General features: G+C 38.6%; 1 pseudogene; it reads right to left on the reverse strand.

Moving 5' to 3' along the window:
* Positions 1-5,338: 5,338 nt before the first annotated feature.
* The window catches only part of LOC114051305, a 28,336-nt pseudogene continuing 15,703 nt past the window's right edge, over positions 5,339-17,971 (reverse strand).

The following is a 17,971-nucleotide window of genomic DNA, read 5'->3' on the forward strand; positions in this document are numbered from 1 at the left end:
TCTAGCTCCTTGGTGATGTTGATAGAATATGACAGTTTTGAAAAGGTCTTGATTTGGTTCAAACGTTATGGCTGTACCAATTTTAGATCACTCCCCTTCCTCTTTCAGGGCAGAGACATGAGCAAAGTGCCCATTGATCTGTCACATATCCTTGTGAAAATGTCTGAATTAATGAACTGTTCAGGCTCAGATAGATTTTTAAAGTTGAATGACTTGGCATTTTAACAATTTCTTTTCATTTCTGAAAAGGGCTTACCTCAGGGAGAGGATTATTCAGTTGTCAAATGAAATTGCTACGAACACTCCTATTTTTGAGTTAAGAGATTGCAGGGGGAAATATGTTTCAACAGGTTAGCCCTTTGTCATTAATAGATGTCATCCGATAGTGTGATATAATAGAATTTTCAAGTTGGAAGGGTCCTCAGAGGCTCATCTAATCCAACCTCCCACCCAAATGTAGGAATCTCCTCTATGTGATCCTTGACATTCTCTGCTTGGCTACTTTCAGTGATAGAGAACTTACTGCCTGACATAGAAGTACATTCCTTTCTTAAGTATCTAATTCTAAAAGTTCTTTCTTAAGTAACCAGTGCCCTGGCCTCTGGGCTCACACAGACCAGGTCTAATCCTGAGGGCTATCCTCCAAATACCACTAACCCTGTGATTCATTATACCTTAATAAGTGTTTATTTTGGACATCTTTCCAATTCTTCCATCTTAATGTAGCTTGTGTCTAGGTTTTCACAGATGCAGGTGAAAGGTTCTCCCAAATTCTATACGTAACAAAGCACAGGGCAGCCTTTATTCTACCCTAATGGAAATTAAAAAAAAAAACATCTAAAGTGACCCACAGTAGCTTGTAAACAATGTGGAAAAACCATAAGGGACTCAAAGCAGCTCAGAAACGATCAACATGATTCTCCTTCGTTTATGGTGATATGGTCACTTTTCTTGGGCTCCCCTTGAAGTAGAAGCGTACGAGTGGATAATAAATGGGTAAACTCCATATCTTCAGTCCAGTCCTATTCAAATAACTCATAGTAGTAACAGTGTACAAAATTGAAATCTGGCTCTTCACATCATGACTTTTAATCCCTTGCTGCTCCTCTACTTTTAGGGGTCACTTATGTTAAAATTCTGGAGCTCTCCTCTCTGACCACATGGTTCCTCTCTCAGGAGCTGTCAGCTCTTAGATTTAGAGGTTATACTTTGGCTCTTCAAGACTGGAGCCAGGAACTCTTTCTCCAGAAACTACTGATATTTCGTTTCTGCCCTAGCTCCTAGGTAGAGTTTCCTCCATCACCACCCCACCTACTGCAATCTCCCATTCAAATACTGGAGTCTTTTCTATAGCAACCCTGGCAAATGGCTTCCAGTCTCTGGACCTCTTCAGTGATTAAGAATTCATTGCTTTGCATATTAGCCCATTTCATTTTGGGGTAGTAATTATTATAAGTTCAACTTTATGCTGAAGCTGAACATTTGGAGCCACATAAAAAGGAAGACATGATATGTTAGGCAACTGAAAAATGCAATTGCTGAGTCACTGTCAAATGATTTCAGAAAAAATCTTGAAGAATTGGAAAGATGTCCAAAGCTGTTGAAGGACAAAATTGTCTGGATTTTTAAAAAAGGGGAAAAGGCAGAGTCTATAAACTGTAAGCCAGTGAGTTTGACTTCTACTATAGCAGAAAAATCTAGACCACATTATTGAAGAGAGATGGTTTTTGATCACTAAAAGCCAACATGCTTTTATGAAGAATAGCTCATAGCAGATTAACCTCAGTTCCTTTTTGATAGGGTGATTAGATTGGTCAGTCAAGGGAATGCTATAAATAAGGAATATTTAGATTTCAGTAGAGTATTTGGAAAATTGTCATGCTGTCTTTGTGGGTAAGATGGAGAGATGTGGGTTAAATGTTGGTACAGTTGAATGGATTTAGACCTGATTAAATGACTAGACCCCAAAGTAGTTATTAATCAGCTAATGTCAACTTGGTGAGAGGTTTCTAGGGGAGTGGCCCAGGAAACTCTCCTTGGCCTTGTGCTATTTAATATTTTTGTCAGAGATTCGGATGAAGGCACACAAACTATGCTTGGTATGTTTTCAGGTTATATTAAGCTGGATGGGCAGCTAATACATTACGTAACAGAGTTAGGATGAAAATAAATCTTGACAGGCTAGAACAATGGGCCAAATCTAATAAGATGGAATTTAATATGGATAAATGTAAAGTTTTACACTTGACTACAAAAAAAAAATCAACTTCACAAATACAAAAGGAGAGAGGCATAGTTCAACAAAAATTTCTCTTAAAAAATGACCAAAGGATTTAGTGAACTGCAACCTCAGTATGAATCAACAAGGTAACATGGAACTCAAAAGTGTTAATGTTATCTTAGGCTTATTAAAAGATGCACAGAGTCTAGAATGAAGGTTATACTTTCACTGTACTCTTATTTTGTTTCTTTTTATTTTTAAAATATGTTTTATTTATTTTGTTAAATATTTCTTAATTACATGTAAATTTTCTTTAAAGATTTGTTTTTTAAAATTTTGAGTTCTAAATTCTCTCCCTTCTTCCTATATCTCCCCTACCCACTGAGAAAATAAACAATATGATATTGATTATACATGAATTTTCTGTACTCTTCTTTGGTTCTGATAATATATATTGTATTATATTCTGGTCTAGGTGCCACATTTCAGGAAGACTGTGTCACTGCATGAAGGACTCTCATTAGGTGAGTCTTTAGGAACCCTTTAGAGTTCCAGAGAACCAGGGCCTTCAGCCTACTGTCCATGCAATGGAAAATATTCCTATGCTTCCTAATTTAGCTCTATCTTCAGTAACAGTTCCTGATAATAGGATGTCACCAAAACTCATCCTCTTTATTAACAGAACCTAACTTTGGGTGAGGGGAATAGAAGGAGTGGAATAGATTACTGTGACCATGGGAACATCAAGGCAAAGTAAGTTAAATCAACAAGCATTTACTAAATACTCACTATATGCCAAACGCTGCTAGGTGCTTAGGATACAAATAAGAAAAAAAATAGCAGTCCCTGCCTTTAAGTAGCTTACATTCTAGTGGGCAAAGACAACACACAAAGAAAACTGAAAGACGGGGAGAGGGAGAAGATATGTATGCACTTAGGAGCGGAAAGGAATGTGATAGAAAGGATAGAATGTGATGAATGGCATGGGCAAAATTTCCTTAAAATGGTCATTCATGGAGGAACTGACCAATCAGAGAAAGGGGCCAGAGGAGCAGAGTAAACTTCCAGGGTGAGAAGGCTGCTACATCATGGCAGAGAAAGTCAGGAGTGAAGCCTGGAGAAGACTGGGATACGTCTAGAAAAGTGTGATCAGGTTGTTGAAGAACTAGAGACCATGTCATAATAGTTCCATTTGAAGAAACTAGGAAGGTTTATTTTATTTTATTTTTAATTATAATCTTTTTTAAGGAAAAAAAAAACCAGCACCAGAATTCTTTTATGGGGAAATCTTTTAGCAGGAGGAATAAAAAAAAATCATTGTACTCATTCAATCTCCATTTGTAGACTTACTACAATGTATTAGTAACTCAATGTTTCACCACCATTTTCTAAGTACTAATTTAAAACATCATAGCTATATGTAAATTTCACATTTTAATAAACTAAACTAGCCATTCTAAGAAGCTGAATATATACTTGGACTACAAAATTCAGTGACTCAGTTTCCTTCCATCCCTACCCCTCTTTCAATTTCTAGTTGACTAGATGAGTGATTATGTTTTTTATGAGGTCAAATTTTAAATCTCCTGATCCACTTAAGATTCACAGTGAGTAACATACAGGATTAACACATTAAGTTTTGAGAATGGCACCAGCGATTTCTTTGTTCTTGAAATTCTTATTTAAAGTAAAACAACAGGGCAGGGTTTTCCCCAAATGAATCAAAAATAGTTCCTGGGAGTGCACATGGTAAGAATTCCTTGTAAATTAACATACTTTAAAATATTGGGTAATAAAAATCTGATAGGAATAGTACAATCTCTCAATTTTAGCATTTCAACACAAAGAAAAGTATGGAAGTCCATATACGACTGAAGTTGACCTCCACCAGATCAAATGCAAATGAGTCATAATAAGTCTTAATCTCTCCTGAAAATGAGGTAGTGTAGCGTTTTTCCCCAGGTGATTATGGATGAAGATGATCATCTCATGAAGATTTTAGAGAACACACACAAACACACACAATAGAAAAGTATGGTGTAAAGAGGCCTTGGTAATTTGAGCTTAAAATATAAAAACAGACTAAAAGTAGACTAACATGCACACAGCAAATAGAGAATGATGTGTATTGGTCTAGGTGACCAAATGTGTGTGTGTGTGTGTGTGTGTGTGTGTGTGTGTGTGTGTGTGAGAGAGAGAGAGAGAGAAAGAGAGAGAGAGAAAGGGAGGGGGGGAGAGAGATTTCCCTGCCCTATTCCACTCCTATTTTTATTTTGTTTTGTTTTAGTTTTTTTTATATCATCTCAGTTCTTCAAAGATAAAAAGAACACTGAATTTAAAATACTTTAACTTAATAACTAATAATTCTAATCAAGAGATGCAGTATTTTGACCCAATGTTTAACAAAGATTTTTTTTTTTTGGCAAGGCAATTGGGGTTAAGTGACTTGCCCAGGGTAACACAGCTAGTAAGTGTTATGTGTCTGAGGTCAAATTTGAACTCAGGTCCTCCTGACTCCAGGGCCAGTGCTCTATCCACTGCGCCACCTAGCTGCCCCTTAATGAAGATTTTTCAAACAAAATGAGTTAAACTCTGTTGTTGTTCAGTCATATCCAACTTTTTGTGACTCCATTTGGAATTTTCTTGGGAAAGATATTGAAGTGGTCTGCCCTTTTCTTCTCCAGCTTACTTTACCAATGAGGAAACCGAAGCAAACAGGATTAAGTGACTTACCCACGGTCACACAGCTAGTAGGTGTCTGAGGCTGGATTTGAACCCATAAAATCCCATGAAATGAGTCTTCTTGAGTCCAAGCTTAGCACTCTATCCACTGTGCCACCTAGTGGACCTAAGTTAAACTCTAGTGTCAAATACCTGCAAAAGACACCCTTCACATTTCAACCTATTCTGTTACAGAATTACAAAGTCCAGTAAGAATGCAAGCTCCCTCAAACTTCTTATCATATTTATAAAGAACAGCAAGCCCAAGGCATCTTATTCTACCAAGAGTATTTGAACCTTCCGCATATACCCATGCACACACACACATACACTCATGTGCACACACAAGAGGTTTCCCAAGAAAGTGTAGTGAACACCAGCATCAAGTTCCTTGTGTTACACTTGATCCCAGAGGTGGGCAAGTCTCTGTGATAGTTTATGCCGTTCTATTGAAACGACACTTCTGCCAATAGTACCAGTCTGACCCCTTGGGTGCTCCATGTTGAGATATCAAGGCCTGCTTCATCTGTCATTTCTTGAAGGAGCATATCTACTTGGTTTTGTGGAGTTGTTAGTGTTGTAATGCTGTTTGTGATGTCTTCCATTTGTTATGTTCAAATGTCTAATGCTTCAAACTGGTGTTAAAATTTGTCCATTAAGACAGATATCTTCTCAAAGTTTATGCTCCTCAATGTAGTTTCACTACACCTGCCATTGATTTAGTTACCTTACCCAGCCATTTGAACTCTAGCTGTTTCAGCATTTAACCCAAGCACTTATTCTCTTTTGTAAAAAAATTAATTAAATATTTCCCAATTACATGTAAAAATTTTTAACAACCGTTTTTTAAAATTTTGAGTTCTAAATTCTTTCACTCCCACCACTTCTCCTCCTTCCTTGAGAAGGCAAGCAATTTTATATTGATTATACATGTGAAGTCATGCAAAATATATTTCCATATTAGCCATGTTGCAAAAGAAAAAAACAAACAAAATAAAACAGTAACAATAAAAATTTAAAAAGTATGCTCCAATCTGCATTCAGAATCCATCAGTTCTCTCTCTGAAAGTCAATAACATTTTTCATCATGAGTCTTTGGAATTGTCTTCGATTGCTGTCTTGATCAGAGTAGCCTTTCACAGTTAATCATCCTTACAATATTGCTATTACTTTGTACAATGGTTTCCTGGTTCTGCTCACTTCACGTTGCATCATGTAAGTCTTCCCAGGTTTTTCTTAAACTATCCTGCTCATCATTTCTTATAAGACAATAGTATTCCATCATAATCATATACTATATCATATTCTATAATGTTCAGCCATTCTGCCAATTGATGGGCATCCCCTCTATTTCTAATTATTTGTCACCGCAAAAAGAACTGCTATAAATATTTTTATACAGTTAGGTCCTTTTCCTTTCTCTTTGATCTCTTTGGGATACAGACCCATATCCCCTCCAGCATTTGTTATTTTCATTTTCTGTCATGTTAGCCAATCCAATGGACTGAACACTAATTCTCAATAAACTAATTGCTTGGTTTTTCTGGTGGTTTGCGTTCCCAGTATGTACTCATAGAACTTCTGTGTTGTCCGTCTGAATGGCCCTTTTAATCTTGGTCTATTTAGCTTTTTCTTCTTTATTGCATTTTTTGGTATTCCTTTTAAGCTTTTCCTTTTCACCATGGTCTGGCTGTTTATTCTTGGGGAAGTGGGAGGTGGTGGTGGGTCTTTGGGACCCTGTGGGCTGTAAGTTACCACAGCTCCTTCATTCCTATTGACTGCACTTCTCATTTGTTTGGGGAGGTCTGCAGATTTAGTTTAGAGAAACGAAGACTTACTGGTAAATGTGATATTAGTCTTCAAGTAGTATAGGGTAAAGGAATATTAGACTTTTACTACTTGGCCCCATAGGGGAGAACTAGGAATAGTAGCAATAGTTTGAACAGAGCTAGCCAAAAGTGAAGGGGTCAGACTCAGTAAGTAACTGGACATGTCCAAATAGAGCAGTGGTGTCAAATAGCAATGGATTCCTGCAGGCCCACATTCACTTAGAAAACCACAAATGATGATTATCTTTGTGGCATTTTATTTTTTATTTATTTTTCTAAACATTTTCTGATTATATTTTAATTTGGTTTAGGCCACCCTCAGGAGTTTTGTGGGCCATGAGTTTGACACTACTGAAGAGGAAAGATGGCCATTGGTTGCTGATGTTGTAGAACAGATTCTTAGGTATGTTCTCTACTCAGAAATTTTGTGATTCTGGGAAGCTAAATCTCCCTCCTTGTTACTTCCACCATATGTCTTCTATAATTAGAATAATCTATTAGTTATTCCAAATCATAATCTTTCAAATATCTAAACATAGGAACTATGTCTACCACCGGATATTCTCTTCTCCATGCTAAATACGTCTTGCAACCTTCTCTGAGGCTATCTTTTACAGATACTTAATCTTCTTGGTTGCCTTCTACTGGTAACATTCCATTATGTTGACAGCTCTCTAAAATATGTGATACAAAGCTGAATGTAACACTCGATGTACAGCCTGAGTATAGCAGAGTAGAGTGCAATTTTCCCTTCTTTGGAATTTCGTTGCTAAGCTTCTATTAATGAAGTCTAAGATCAAATTAGTCTTTTTTTTTTAAGCAGCCATATCAAATTATTAGATCATATTGAACTTCTAGTCAACCATAACTCCCTCAGTCATTTTCATGTGACCTTCTAGCAAGTAAGGTCTCCCCCATGGTATAGTTGGGCAATTGATTTTACTAACCTAACCTAAAGCTAGAACTTCACATTTATCTCTGTTAAATTTCTTTCTGTAAATTCTGGCCAATCTTTCTGTTCTGTCAAGGTCTTTTATAATCTTGATTCTGTCATACACCCTCCTCATTGCTATTTTCTTTCTCATGTTGCAAAAGCAGACTTTTGAGCTGAGGAAGGATCTATTTCCAACTTCAGGGGCGATTTCTTGGGCTGAGTTATAAATCTTTGAATAATGAGGTTTTTAATGAAAGCAAGGCTAACACATCGTTAACTATGGGGAGCAAATGGTGCTTCTATAATAGCTATTTTTTGGGAGCTTAATGGAAAACTACAGAATATTGAAAATGTTTTCTTATTATTACTTAATTTATCAAATCCTCATCATTCATGGTACATTTTAAATGAGGTGAAATAGTCTTTAAAGATGCTACAGAGATCATTATCTAAGCACTTGGAAGCCAAATAATGTGTGGGAGTGGAAGAAAAAGGGCACATGAGGGGAAAAGAATTACCAGGCTAGCTGTGAAACTAGGAGACTGCAACACACATCAGCTTAGTTCATTGCCAACAATCCACAGGGGGACATAATGTGAAAGTTAAAATGGGATTGAGATAGGTGTGTTGACAGTTCTGCATCCGCAACACACATCTATCCCAAGGCACCATCTGTTACATCTTTAGGCTTTTTGTGGCTATCAGCAATCGAGGTAATTAAGCAAATGAGCAGCTAAAATTGAAGTTCCCAGGAAGGAAGAAAAGTTAACAAAGACATTGCTGTGGGGCTGAGGAGTAGTTATAGAGACAGGACCCCTAGGTCTGTTTCTACTTCTGAAATTGAATAGAAGGTGGATCAGGAGAACGAAAGAAAAAATCAACCAGCCTATGCCAAATAGCAACTTGAGTGTGGCTTATTTTTTTGAGGAGATATTGACTATATTGAGAAAATATGACTTTGATCTTTTATATGGGAAATTACAATCTGCAGGACAGTTAGATTAACACTACGAGAAAAGGTGGGCAAATCATTAGTACATTTGTATAGTAGAAAGAACATGGCCTCTGGGGTCAGAGTACTTGGGTTCAAATCCCAAGTCTGCCACTTATTCCTGTGTCATCTTGGTTAGTTCACTTAATCTCAGCTTCCTTATCTCTAAAATGAAGGTGAGAAGAGCCTTGGGATAAGTTCCAGTTGTCTTTGATGGTGGTGATGGTGGCTAGAGAGCTGTCTACGGGGCTTGCTGTTGTATCTGCAATCCCATTCAGGCCAGGGCTCAAGCCCAAACTGAAGGATAGAGCCTAGTGGCAGAGTTTTTATGGTCCAGTCAGCCAGAAATTATCTGAGTTTTGGCCATGTTCAGGTTCTTTGTCATCAGACCAAGGTCTATCCTGAACGAGGCAGACCCCTTCAGAAAGTCAGGAACCCCAGCCCACTTTCCACATTGGGAACATATCCATGCCATAGAAAACATCTCTATACATCCAATTTTAGCCGTGTCTTCAGTAACAGTTCCTGAAAGCAGGATGTCATTGAAACTTGTTGCCTTCATTAACAGTAGGGGGAAAGGGTGAAGTGGGGAATAAGGGTGGCCTAGATGGCATGGTGGATAGATTGCTGGGCCTGAAGTCAGAAAGACTCCTCTTGCTGAGTTCAAATCTGTCCTCAGACACTTACTAGTTAAATGACCTTGGGCAAGTCACTTTATCCTGTCTGCCTCAGTTTTCTCATCTGTAAAATGAGCTGGAGAAGAAAATGGCAAACCACCCCAGTATCTTTGCCAAGAAAACCCCAAATGAGGCCAAGAAGAGTTGCATACGACTGAAAAATGACTGAACAACAAGAAAAGATGGCTACTAATTTATTATCCTCTTTCACAAATAAAGAAATTGAGACTTGAAGCATGTAAGTGACTTCTCTAAGGTGAGTATATATAGTTAAAAGATGTCAGAACAAAAACTTAAATCCAGGTCTTTTAAATCAAGTCTAGTAATTTTATTAACTCCCTGACACTGCCTTTGTATTATGTATCTTGGTGTGAGATGTATATGTATATTTACTGGATATGTATGTGTGTGTGATAATAGGATTCAGAACTAGAAAACCTCTTTCATTTTACCAGATGAGAACAAGATTCCTGAAGTAATTTCCTCAAGGTCATACAGATAGGAAGGAGTAGAGATGATATTTGAACTCAAGTATTTCAACTCCAAATTCAGCCCTCTTTTCCATTATAGCACACTACTGAAGAAAGGCAGGGTGCTTTAGAGATCATTATTCCAGCTTTTTGGACTCCTTCTGCTCTTTCCTGTGTCTTTCCGAGGTCTGAATACATCATTCTCCAGAAACAGATGGATTTTATTCTTTGTAAGTAAGTGAATGGTAAGGTAGGTCCTAATTATATATACATGTTCAAAAGATCGTGTATACTGTTTGAGAATGGATAACGTCAAAGCTGCCCCAAATTCATGAGGTCTCAAAATAGTGCGATTAGTTTCAGACCCCTGAATAGATTTACAAGTACAATAATAACCTTGACAATGCTTTCACACTGATTCAGCTGATAGATGTCAAGCTATTTGGGCTTGATTCCTTATTGATTAATGTAGTAAAAGGTGCACAGCTGAGAATATGCATTAAGATGTAATTTAGTCAGAGGAATGTTCCTTGGTGGGAGGATTTCAGTTTCAAGGAGGAAGGTATGCCTGGAGATAAGCCCAAGTCCAGAATGGTTAAGACTTAGGTCCTTAGTTCTTAAAGGTCTTTCTTACTGTGGGTGACCAAAATAATAACAGTTTCATGATGCTAGATATCATGTTGTTTCAATCAGTGGGTCAAGAATTCCAGGTCCCAGATAGAGATTGAATTTTCTAAGGTTACTATTATGGGTATGTTATGACCAGGATAGTGTTCTTTATCGGTATTATATGGTCTGGTGATGCAGGCTAGTGAGACTAGGTCCCTTCCTATGGAGGGAAGAGGGCAAACTGTAGAACATATCCCCTGACTCCAAAGGAATCCTAGTAATCCTGGTGGTTAGTTTTATCTGACCTACTCTAGGGGCAACTAGGTGGTACAGTGGGTAAAATGCCAGGCCTGGAGTCAGGAAGACTTATCTTTATGAGTTCAAATCTGTCCTCAAACGTATTACTAGCTGTGGAACCCTGGGCAAACCCTGTTTGCTTCAGTTTCCTCATCTGTAAAAGGGGCTGGAGAAGGAAAGACCAAACCACTCCAGTACCTTTGCCAAAAGAACCACAAGTAGGGTCACAAAGTGTCGGACGTGACTGAAAAATGACTGAACAACTGGTCTAGTCTAGATGTGTGCATTAACAGGCTCTTAGCTTTCTTTGTTTATCTGTGTATATACCCATCCATCTGTGGACTAGCCAGTGACTGGGCAAGTTCTAGATAAAATTGGCTTCCTGGCAGTAGTCACACGTGAAGTCATTTCCCTAAGCCAGAGAAAGACCCACTAAGTCATAGCAAGTTGGTGCATGCATGCCTTCTTGTATCTTTATTTTATGAACATGTCTACATGGTTTTTATGTTATTCAATGTACCTTGTATGTAAATCAACTGAGTGAAAGACGGTTCCTTGAAATCTGAAACCTAACATACTTAGGATCAAATCTTGATTTTTCTACTTATTAACTATGTGATCTTGGTCAATTAACTCCATCTCCCTAGGCTTCAATTTCCTTATCCGTAAAATGAGGGGATTAGGCTAGATGATCTCTAATGACCTTCAAAACTCTAAGTCCTATAATTCTATGTTGGTCCATCGGTCTTTTGGGTTGTTGCAGACATCTGTAGTTACAAAGATTACTGGACTATACCATCCCAAAGAAGCCCTGATAAATGCATATTCTTGGTGTTCTTTAAGTACTTTTGGTTTTTCAAACCCTTTATAACCTGACTCCCTCCTGCCTTTCTGGTCTTATACCTTACTCTTCCCCACGTATTCTGCCATCGAGTGACAGTGACCTCCTTGCTCTTCCTTGTACAAGAAAATCCTTCTGATGACTGCATTTTCACAGGCTGTCCCCCATGACTAGAATTCTCTTCTTCCTCATCTCCACCTCCTGACTTCTTTAGGTTGCCAGTAAAACCCTGCCTTCTGTAGGAAGCCTTTTCTGACTCCCTCTTCATGGTAATGCCTTCCCTCTGCTAATTACTTCTGACATACATGCGCTTGTGGGTGTGTGTATGTGTGTATAAATATTGTTTGTACATGTTTGTTTGCTTGTTGTCTCTCCCATTAAACTGTGACCTTGACAGCACGGACCTCAGAACCTAGTAGAGCGTCCACCTAGTGGGCACTTCATAAATGTTTCTTGACTCACTGACTGACTGAAAACAATGAAATGAATAGGAAAACACTGATTAGCATTTACTACAGGTCAGGGACTGTGCTAGATATTGGGAATTCAAATATAAAAGTGAGATAATCTCTCCTTCACAGAGCTTATGTTTTAATAGGAGGATACAAGATATTCACAGATAAATAAATTCAGGATAGATACAAAATTAATCCATGATGATGGAGGGATATATGATCGACTGGAGAAATTAGGAAAGACAGTCCTCTTGAAAGAGGTGACATTTGAACAGCACCTTAGGGGGAGTTAGAGGTTCCAAGACACAGAGGTGAAGAAGGCAAGTCTTTTAGGGAGTAATGGATAGTGTTTAGAGTGTTGAGAAGAAGTCTAGAACAGTTATCAAACTCAAAGACCACAAGGAACCCCGAATGTGGCAGGAACCAGATTAAAATATCATTGAGAAATGTTTAACAAAATAAATAAAAATATAGTACAACATTTATAATGTTAATTTGTGTTTTTTTGTCAATGTGTAGCCTTCAGGGATCCTTTTTATTTCAGTCTGACACCACTGGTCTAGATCTTACTTTTATTGGCTATGTGACCCTGAGCTTAACTTCTATACATCATACACAGCTCCCTCAGACTTATCTATACACTCCTATATGGGCTACCACGTTCTTTGGCAGAGAGAACTCTCCACACTGAGGAAATTGCAGATAACAATAAAATCAGGGGGAAAAAAAGAACAAAGTAAAAAGTGCATGGCAGAGAACAAACACAAACTTACAAGGAAGCAAAGAAAAGATGGGCAGCTCTGAACACAATGTATATTATTTATTGTATAGGTTTTTTTGAAATGTATTGCTGTATATTTTGAATTCTCTCACATTCTGCTGTGCACATGGCAATGCTCTTTTTTCTTATTTTCTATTTAAGTTTTAGTATTTAAGTTTAGAATATGTTTCTTTTTCTTTTCTTATTGTGTATTTAAGTTTAAAATAAATTAATAATAAAATCAGCTAGCATCTATATAGGAGGCAGCTAGGTGGCTCAGTGGAGAGAGCTGGGCCTCGAGTCCGGAGGACCTGAACTGAAATCCAGCCTCAGACACGTAGTGGCTCTGTGACTCTGGTCAAGTCACTTAACTGCTATCTGCCTTTGTCCATTGGAGAAGGAAATAGCAAACCACTCTAGTATCGCTGCCAAGAAAACCCCATGGACAGCATTGTTGTGTGATGGTCCATGGGGTCATGAAGAGTCAGACATGACTCAACAATAAAGCATTTATAGATAGCTTTAAGGTTTGCAGAGAGCTTTATATATGCTATCTCCTTTGATTCTCACAAAAATCCTGCAAGATAGGCACTAGCATTACCTCATTTTATAGATGAGGAAACTGAGGTTGAGAGAGATTAAGTGGCTTTTTCCAGGGTCAATCATACAGCTAGTAAGTGTATATAGGAGGATTTGAATCAGGTCTTCCTGACTACAAGTCGGTCACTCTGTATACTATACCACTTACCTGCTGAATCACGTGTATATTTTGAGAAAAGTGGCCATCCCCCTCATTTTATGGGTGAAGATGCTGAGGTCTAAAACTGAAGGGACTTGTTCAAGGACATATAGATCAGAAGTGACAGAGAACGGAGCCTGGACACCGGGTCTCCCTACTGCCATCCATCATTCCTTTCTCTACAATCCATTGTGCTCCTATGTCTACCTGGTCCCTGGAGGGAAACACACTTTCAGGAGGAACTTTCCCCCTCTCCATTTCCTTAGTTCTGAATAGTGATGCTCAGAGTCCCACTCCTGGCACTGACAAGTTACCCTTCTGCATCCAACTTGCGAAGTCATCTTTCCTCTGGTTATTCTGACAGTAACGTGGATGTTGTTGTCAGGCAGGCAAAGCCAATGTAACTGATTCAGGGTGACCCAGGCTCTGTTCTGCTGTGTGCATCAATAAAATTGCCAGGCTTGCTTTGATTTCAGAATTTGTATTGTAGGTAATGATGATATATGAACTCAAGGCGCACATTTGATTCCCAGTGATAAGAATGGTCCTAGCAGCTAAGGGAGGGGGAGAAATCATTTTGATCTATGCTGCAGACAGACTCTTTGTGATACGGATGTCACTGATGGGGGATACAGATGAACACCAAGATGTCATTTTTACAGTCACATTTGGCCCACATTGGCTAAAGAAGGAACGGCTGTAATGGGAGCCAGAGAGGAAGGAGATGGGAGGTGTGGGTGGGAGGAAGCTTGAGTAAGAGGTTTGAAAAGGGAAAACTATTGAGGGAAGTAAATATGGAGTCAGCTGAATTCTATTCACAGCTCCAGCTTTGTTATACTAGCAGCCAGGTGTTACGCAGAGGAAATGATAGGAACAAACAGATGACAGTTATCCTTACTCCAAGGTAATCTTAAAAAAAAAAAAAAAGGACATCCTAAGAAATTATGGACAAAGGAGCATGAGATCCTGAGAGGGGCTGATGACCTGATCCCAGTGGAGATGGTTATGAACCACCATAAACTGGCTACTGGACACTAAAATCCCCCAGAGCCTATCTGTAGGAGTGATTCTGTTTAGTTTGCTTCTCCCTCCTTGAGCTTATATTGCCAAGTGAGATTCTTTTCCCTCTATAAACTATTGTCCAGCGAGGGACAGTAGAGTAAAATGGAAAAGACTCCAGCTTGAGAGTCAGAGGACCTGAGTTCGTCTGACTACCTATGTGACTGTGCAGGTCATTAAACTTTTCTGGGCCTCTGTCCCTTCACCTGTCAAGTGATGAGGCACGGACTGGATGATCTCTAAGGTCCTCTTTAGCGTTCTGTCTACGATCTGATGAATTATTCTAAAAAAAGGGGGGGGGGAGTCTCACTGAAGGCAGGGACTGTTGAGGGACCTTCCTAAAAGCCATTTTGCTGGAAGGTTAAGCAGTTCCTGTGTATAGTTTGGTAAATAACTACAGGAAGAAGCAATGCAGTCATCCATTTATTAATCCCCTATTGCCACAGACCATCCATCCCTTATCTCACAATGCTCAGGGCATCCTGCAGCATTTTCACAGCCTTGCTGGGAGGTTGGCAGGTGTTCACACAGGAGGAAATTGAGAACAGAGAACAGAGAATCTCAGAATCTTAAAACTGAAAGGGATTTGAAGGTTCATTTTATTTTAGCTTCCCGACTCCTATGACATTCCTATTTACTGTCATCTACCCTTCATGGGAACAATTCCAGTAATGTAGGTCGCTCATTACCTTAGGAAGTAACATTCCATTTTCACTAATTGTCATGAAGGTCTTCCTTATAGGGAACCTAAATCTACCTCTCTATAACTTCCAATAATGTGGCCTTATTTTCCAGCCATCCTCAGATTCCTCATCAACCTCCTTTTAGATTAGAACCTGGGATGCAGACCCTGGGACAACCAGCCCTGGCTCTGATATGTGATCTTTGACACTTTATCTTGGCCAGGACCAGGTGAACATATTGCTTCCCAACCATTTTTGACTATGCATACCTCCTATTAGCATATAAGATCCTTGAAAGCAAGAACTGTCTTACTTTGTGTATTTCTATCCCCAACATTTAGTACAGTGCCTGGTATATGGGAAGCACTGAATAGTTTTTTTTTTTCCCCAATTCATTCTTTTATAGAACAGAACTTAGGCTATCTAAAGACAGTTGTCATGTTCTTACCTCAGGCTACTAAATCTTTGAGTTTAATTCCTTTGAGCCTTATATAATGATTGTAAGTCCCTTCATCATTCCCGTCAATTAATCAACAAGCATTTATTAAATGTGTCCTATATGCCAAGTGCTGTGCTAGCTGCTATGTATAGAAAGATTAAAAATAAAACAATTCCTGCCCTCAAGGAACTTATACTCTATTGGAGGAAGCAACATATAGAGTGTGAGATCCTAGAAAACAGGCGATATCTTTTGTCTTTCTTTGTATCCCCAGTGCTTAGCACAGTGCCTGGCACATAGTACGCACTTAAAAAATGCTAGTCGGCTGACAAGTACATATATACATTCAAAATATATGGAAAATTGGGGTAGCTAGGTGGCATGGTGGATAGAACACTGAGCTTGGAATCAGGAAGACTCATCTTCATGAGTTCAAATCTATCCTTAGACACTTACTAGTTGTGGGACCCTGGAAAAGTCATTTAACCCTGTTTGCCTCAGTTCCTCATCTGTAAAATGAGCTGGAGGAAGAAATGGCAAACCACTTCAGTATCTTTCCCTCCCCTCTGAAAAAACAAACAAAAAAAAACCAAATGGGATCACAAAGACTCAGACATGCCTGAAATAACTCAACAACAACAACAATATGGAAAACAAATGCAAGGCAATTTTGGGGGGAGGCAGAAGCAGTTAGAGGCATAGGACAATGTCTACTCTAGGAAGTGGCATTTGAGCAGAAATTTGAAGAAAACTAGAGAATCAATGTTAAAGTACAGAAGGAGGAAATACACTCTAGATACGGGCAAACAATCTTCTCTTGCTTAGAATCCAGTCAACACACTACTTCCCAGACATTTACAAACCACACCGACACTCTAGCCATCCTCCTCATTCCCTTTCATCATAACTCATACTCAGCCCCTGAGACCCTGGGCTCAGATAATTGGAGTTTTCATTTTGTCTTGCCCAGAACCAAGCCACTGTACTGCTTCCCAGACATGTCCAAAACGTGCTACCACTGTCTTCCTCATCTCTCTCCTCCCTATATGTTGCCTTCCATTATTAGAATGTAAGCTCCATGATGCCAGGAATGTCACGCTTGCTTATATTTGTATCCCCAGTGCTTATCACAATTACTAGATACACTGTGCTTTTTCATTCATTCTTTCATTCACGCCTTCATTCCTTCATTCAACCTGTGAAAAGGTATAGAGATGAGACATTCACTGTTATGTATAAAGAGTAGTAAGAAGGAGAGTCTGTTGCTCTACCTTGGCTTCAACTTATAATGTGATGTCCAGAATGAAATACGATATTCTAGATGTGTTCTAACCATGCCAGGATACAATGGGACTATTCCTTCTCTTATATTTCCATTATATTCCCATTAGTGCATACATGATCACATCAGCTTCTGGGAGAAGCCACACCAAACTAACTCATTTTCTGTTTGTAGTCAATGAATATCATTGCTTTTTTTCCCCTCGTGTGATCCACTGTTTAGTTGTGTTTTTTACCCAATCTTGAAATTGTTTAGTACCTTCGGATCTAAGAGCAGAAGTTTGTATTTATTTTTAGGAAATGCCTTTGCATTTGTTTTCATCTACTGAGACTTTTCAGGATCCTGATTCTGTTATCCACTAAATTAACTCTCCTTCTCAGTGCATCTGCAATGACAATCTGCAAATTTGGTAAGTTTACCATCCAAGTATACAGTCAAGTCATTGATAACAAAAAAATTTTTAATAGCACAAGCTCAAGGATAGAGCCATCTCTATTCCATTCATGAAAATTCTTTGCAACTACACCTAGACATGTCACATTTCTCCATCAAGGATTTTGTGAGAGATTTTATCAAGAGCATTTCTCACATGTATTGTTTATACAGCACTCCTCTGAACCTCCCAACTAACTAGTAGGCTTGTTAAAAAAAATAAAGAATGTGGTTTGATGAGCATGACCTTCCTAGGGAACCTATACTGGCTCCTAATGATTACACTTTTCATTCCTAAGCACTCACAAACCATCTATTTTATTATCATTCTATAATTTTGGCAGAGATAGACATAAAATTCATCATCTATAATTAACAAAAATCCACCTTCTTACCACTTGTGAAATCTGGGGAAAATGTCTACCCATTTTTTCTCTTTGGTACTTCTATTGTCCTTGATTTCCTAGAGATTTCTGAAAGTCCTCCAATCATTATTCTGAAATTTTGTCCTATTCTATAGGGGAATTCAAGT

Source organism: Vombatus ursinus, unplaced genomic scaffold, assembly GCF_900497805.2.
Source record: "Vombatus ursinus unplaced genomic scaffold, bare-nosed wombat genome assembly UNPS02014802.1, whole genome shotgun sequence".
Lineage (NCBI taxonomy): Eukaryota > Metazoa > Chordata > Mammalia > Diprotodontia > Vombatidae > Vombatus > Vombatus ursinus.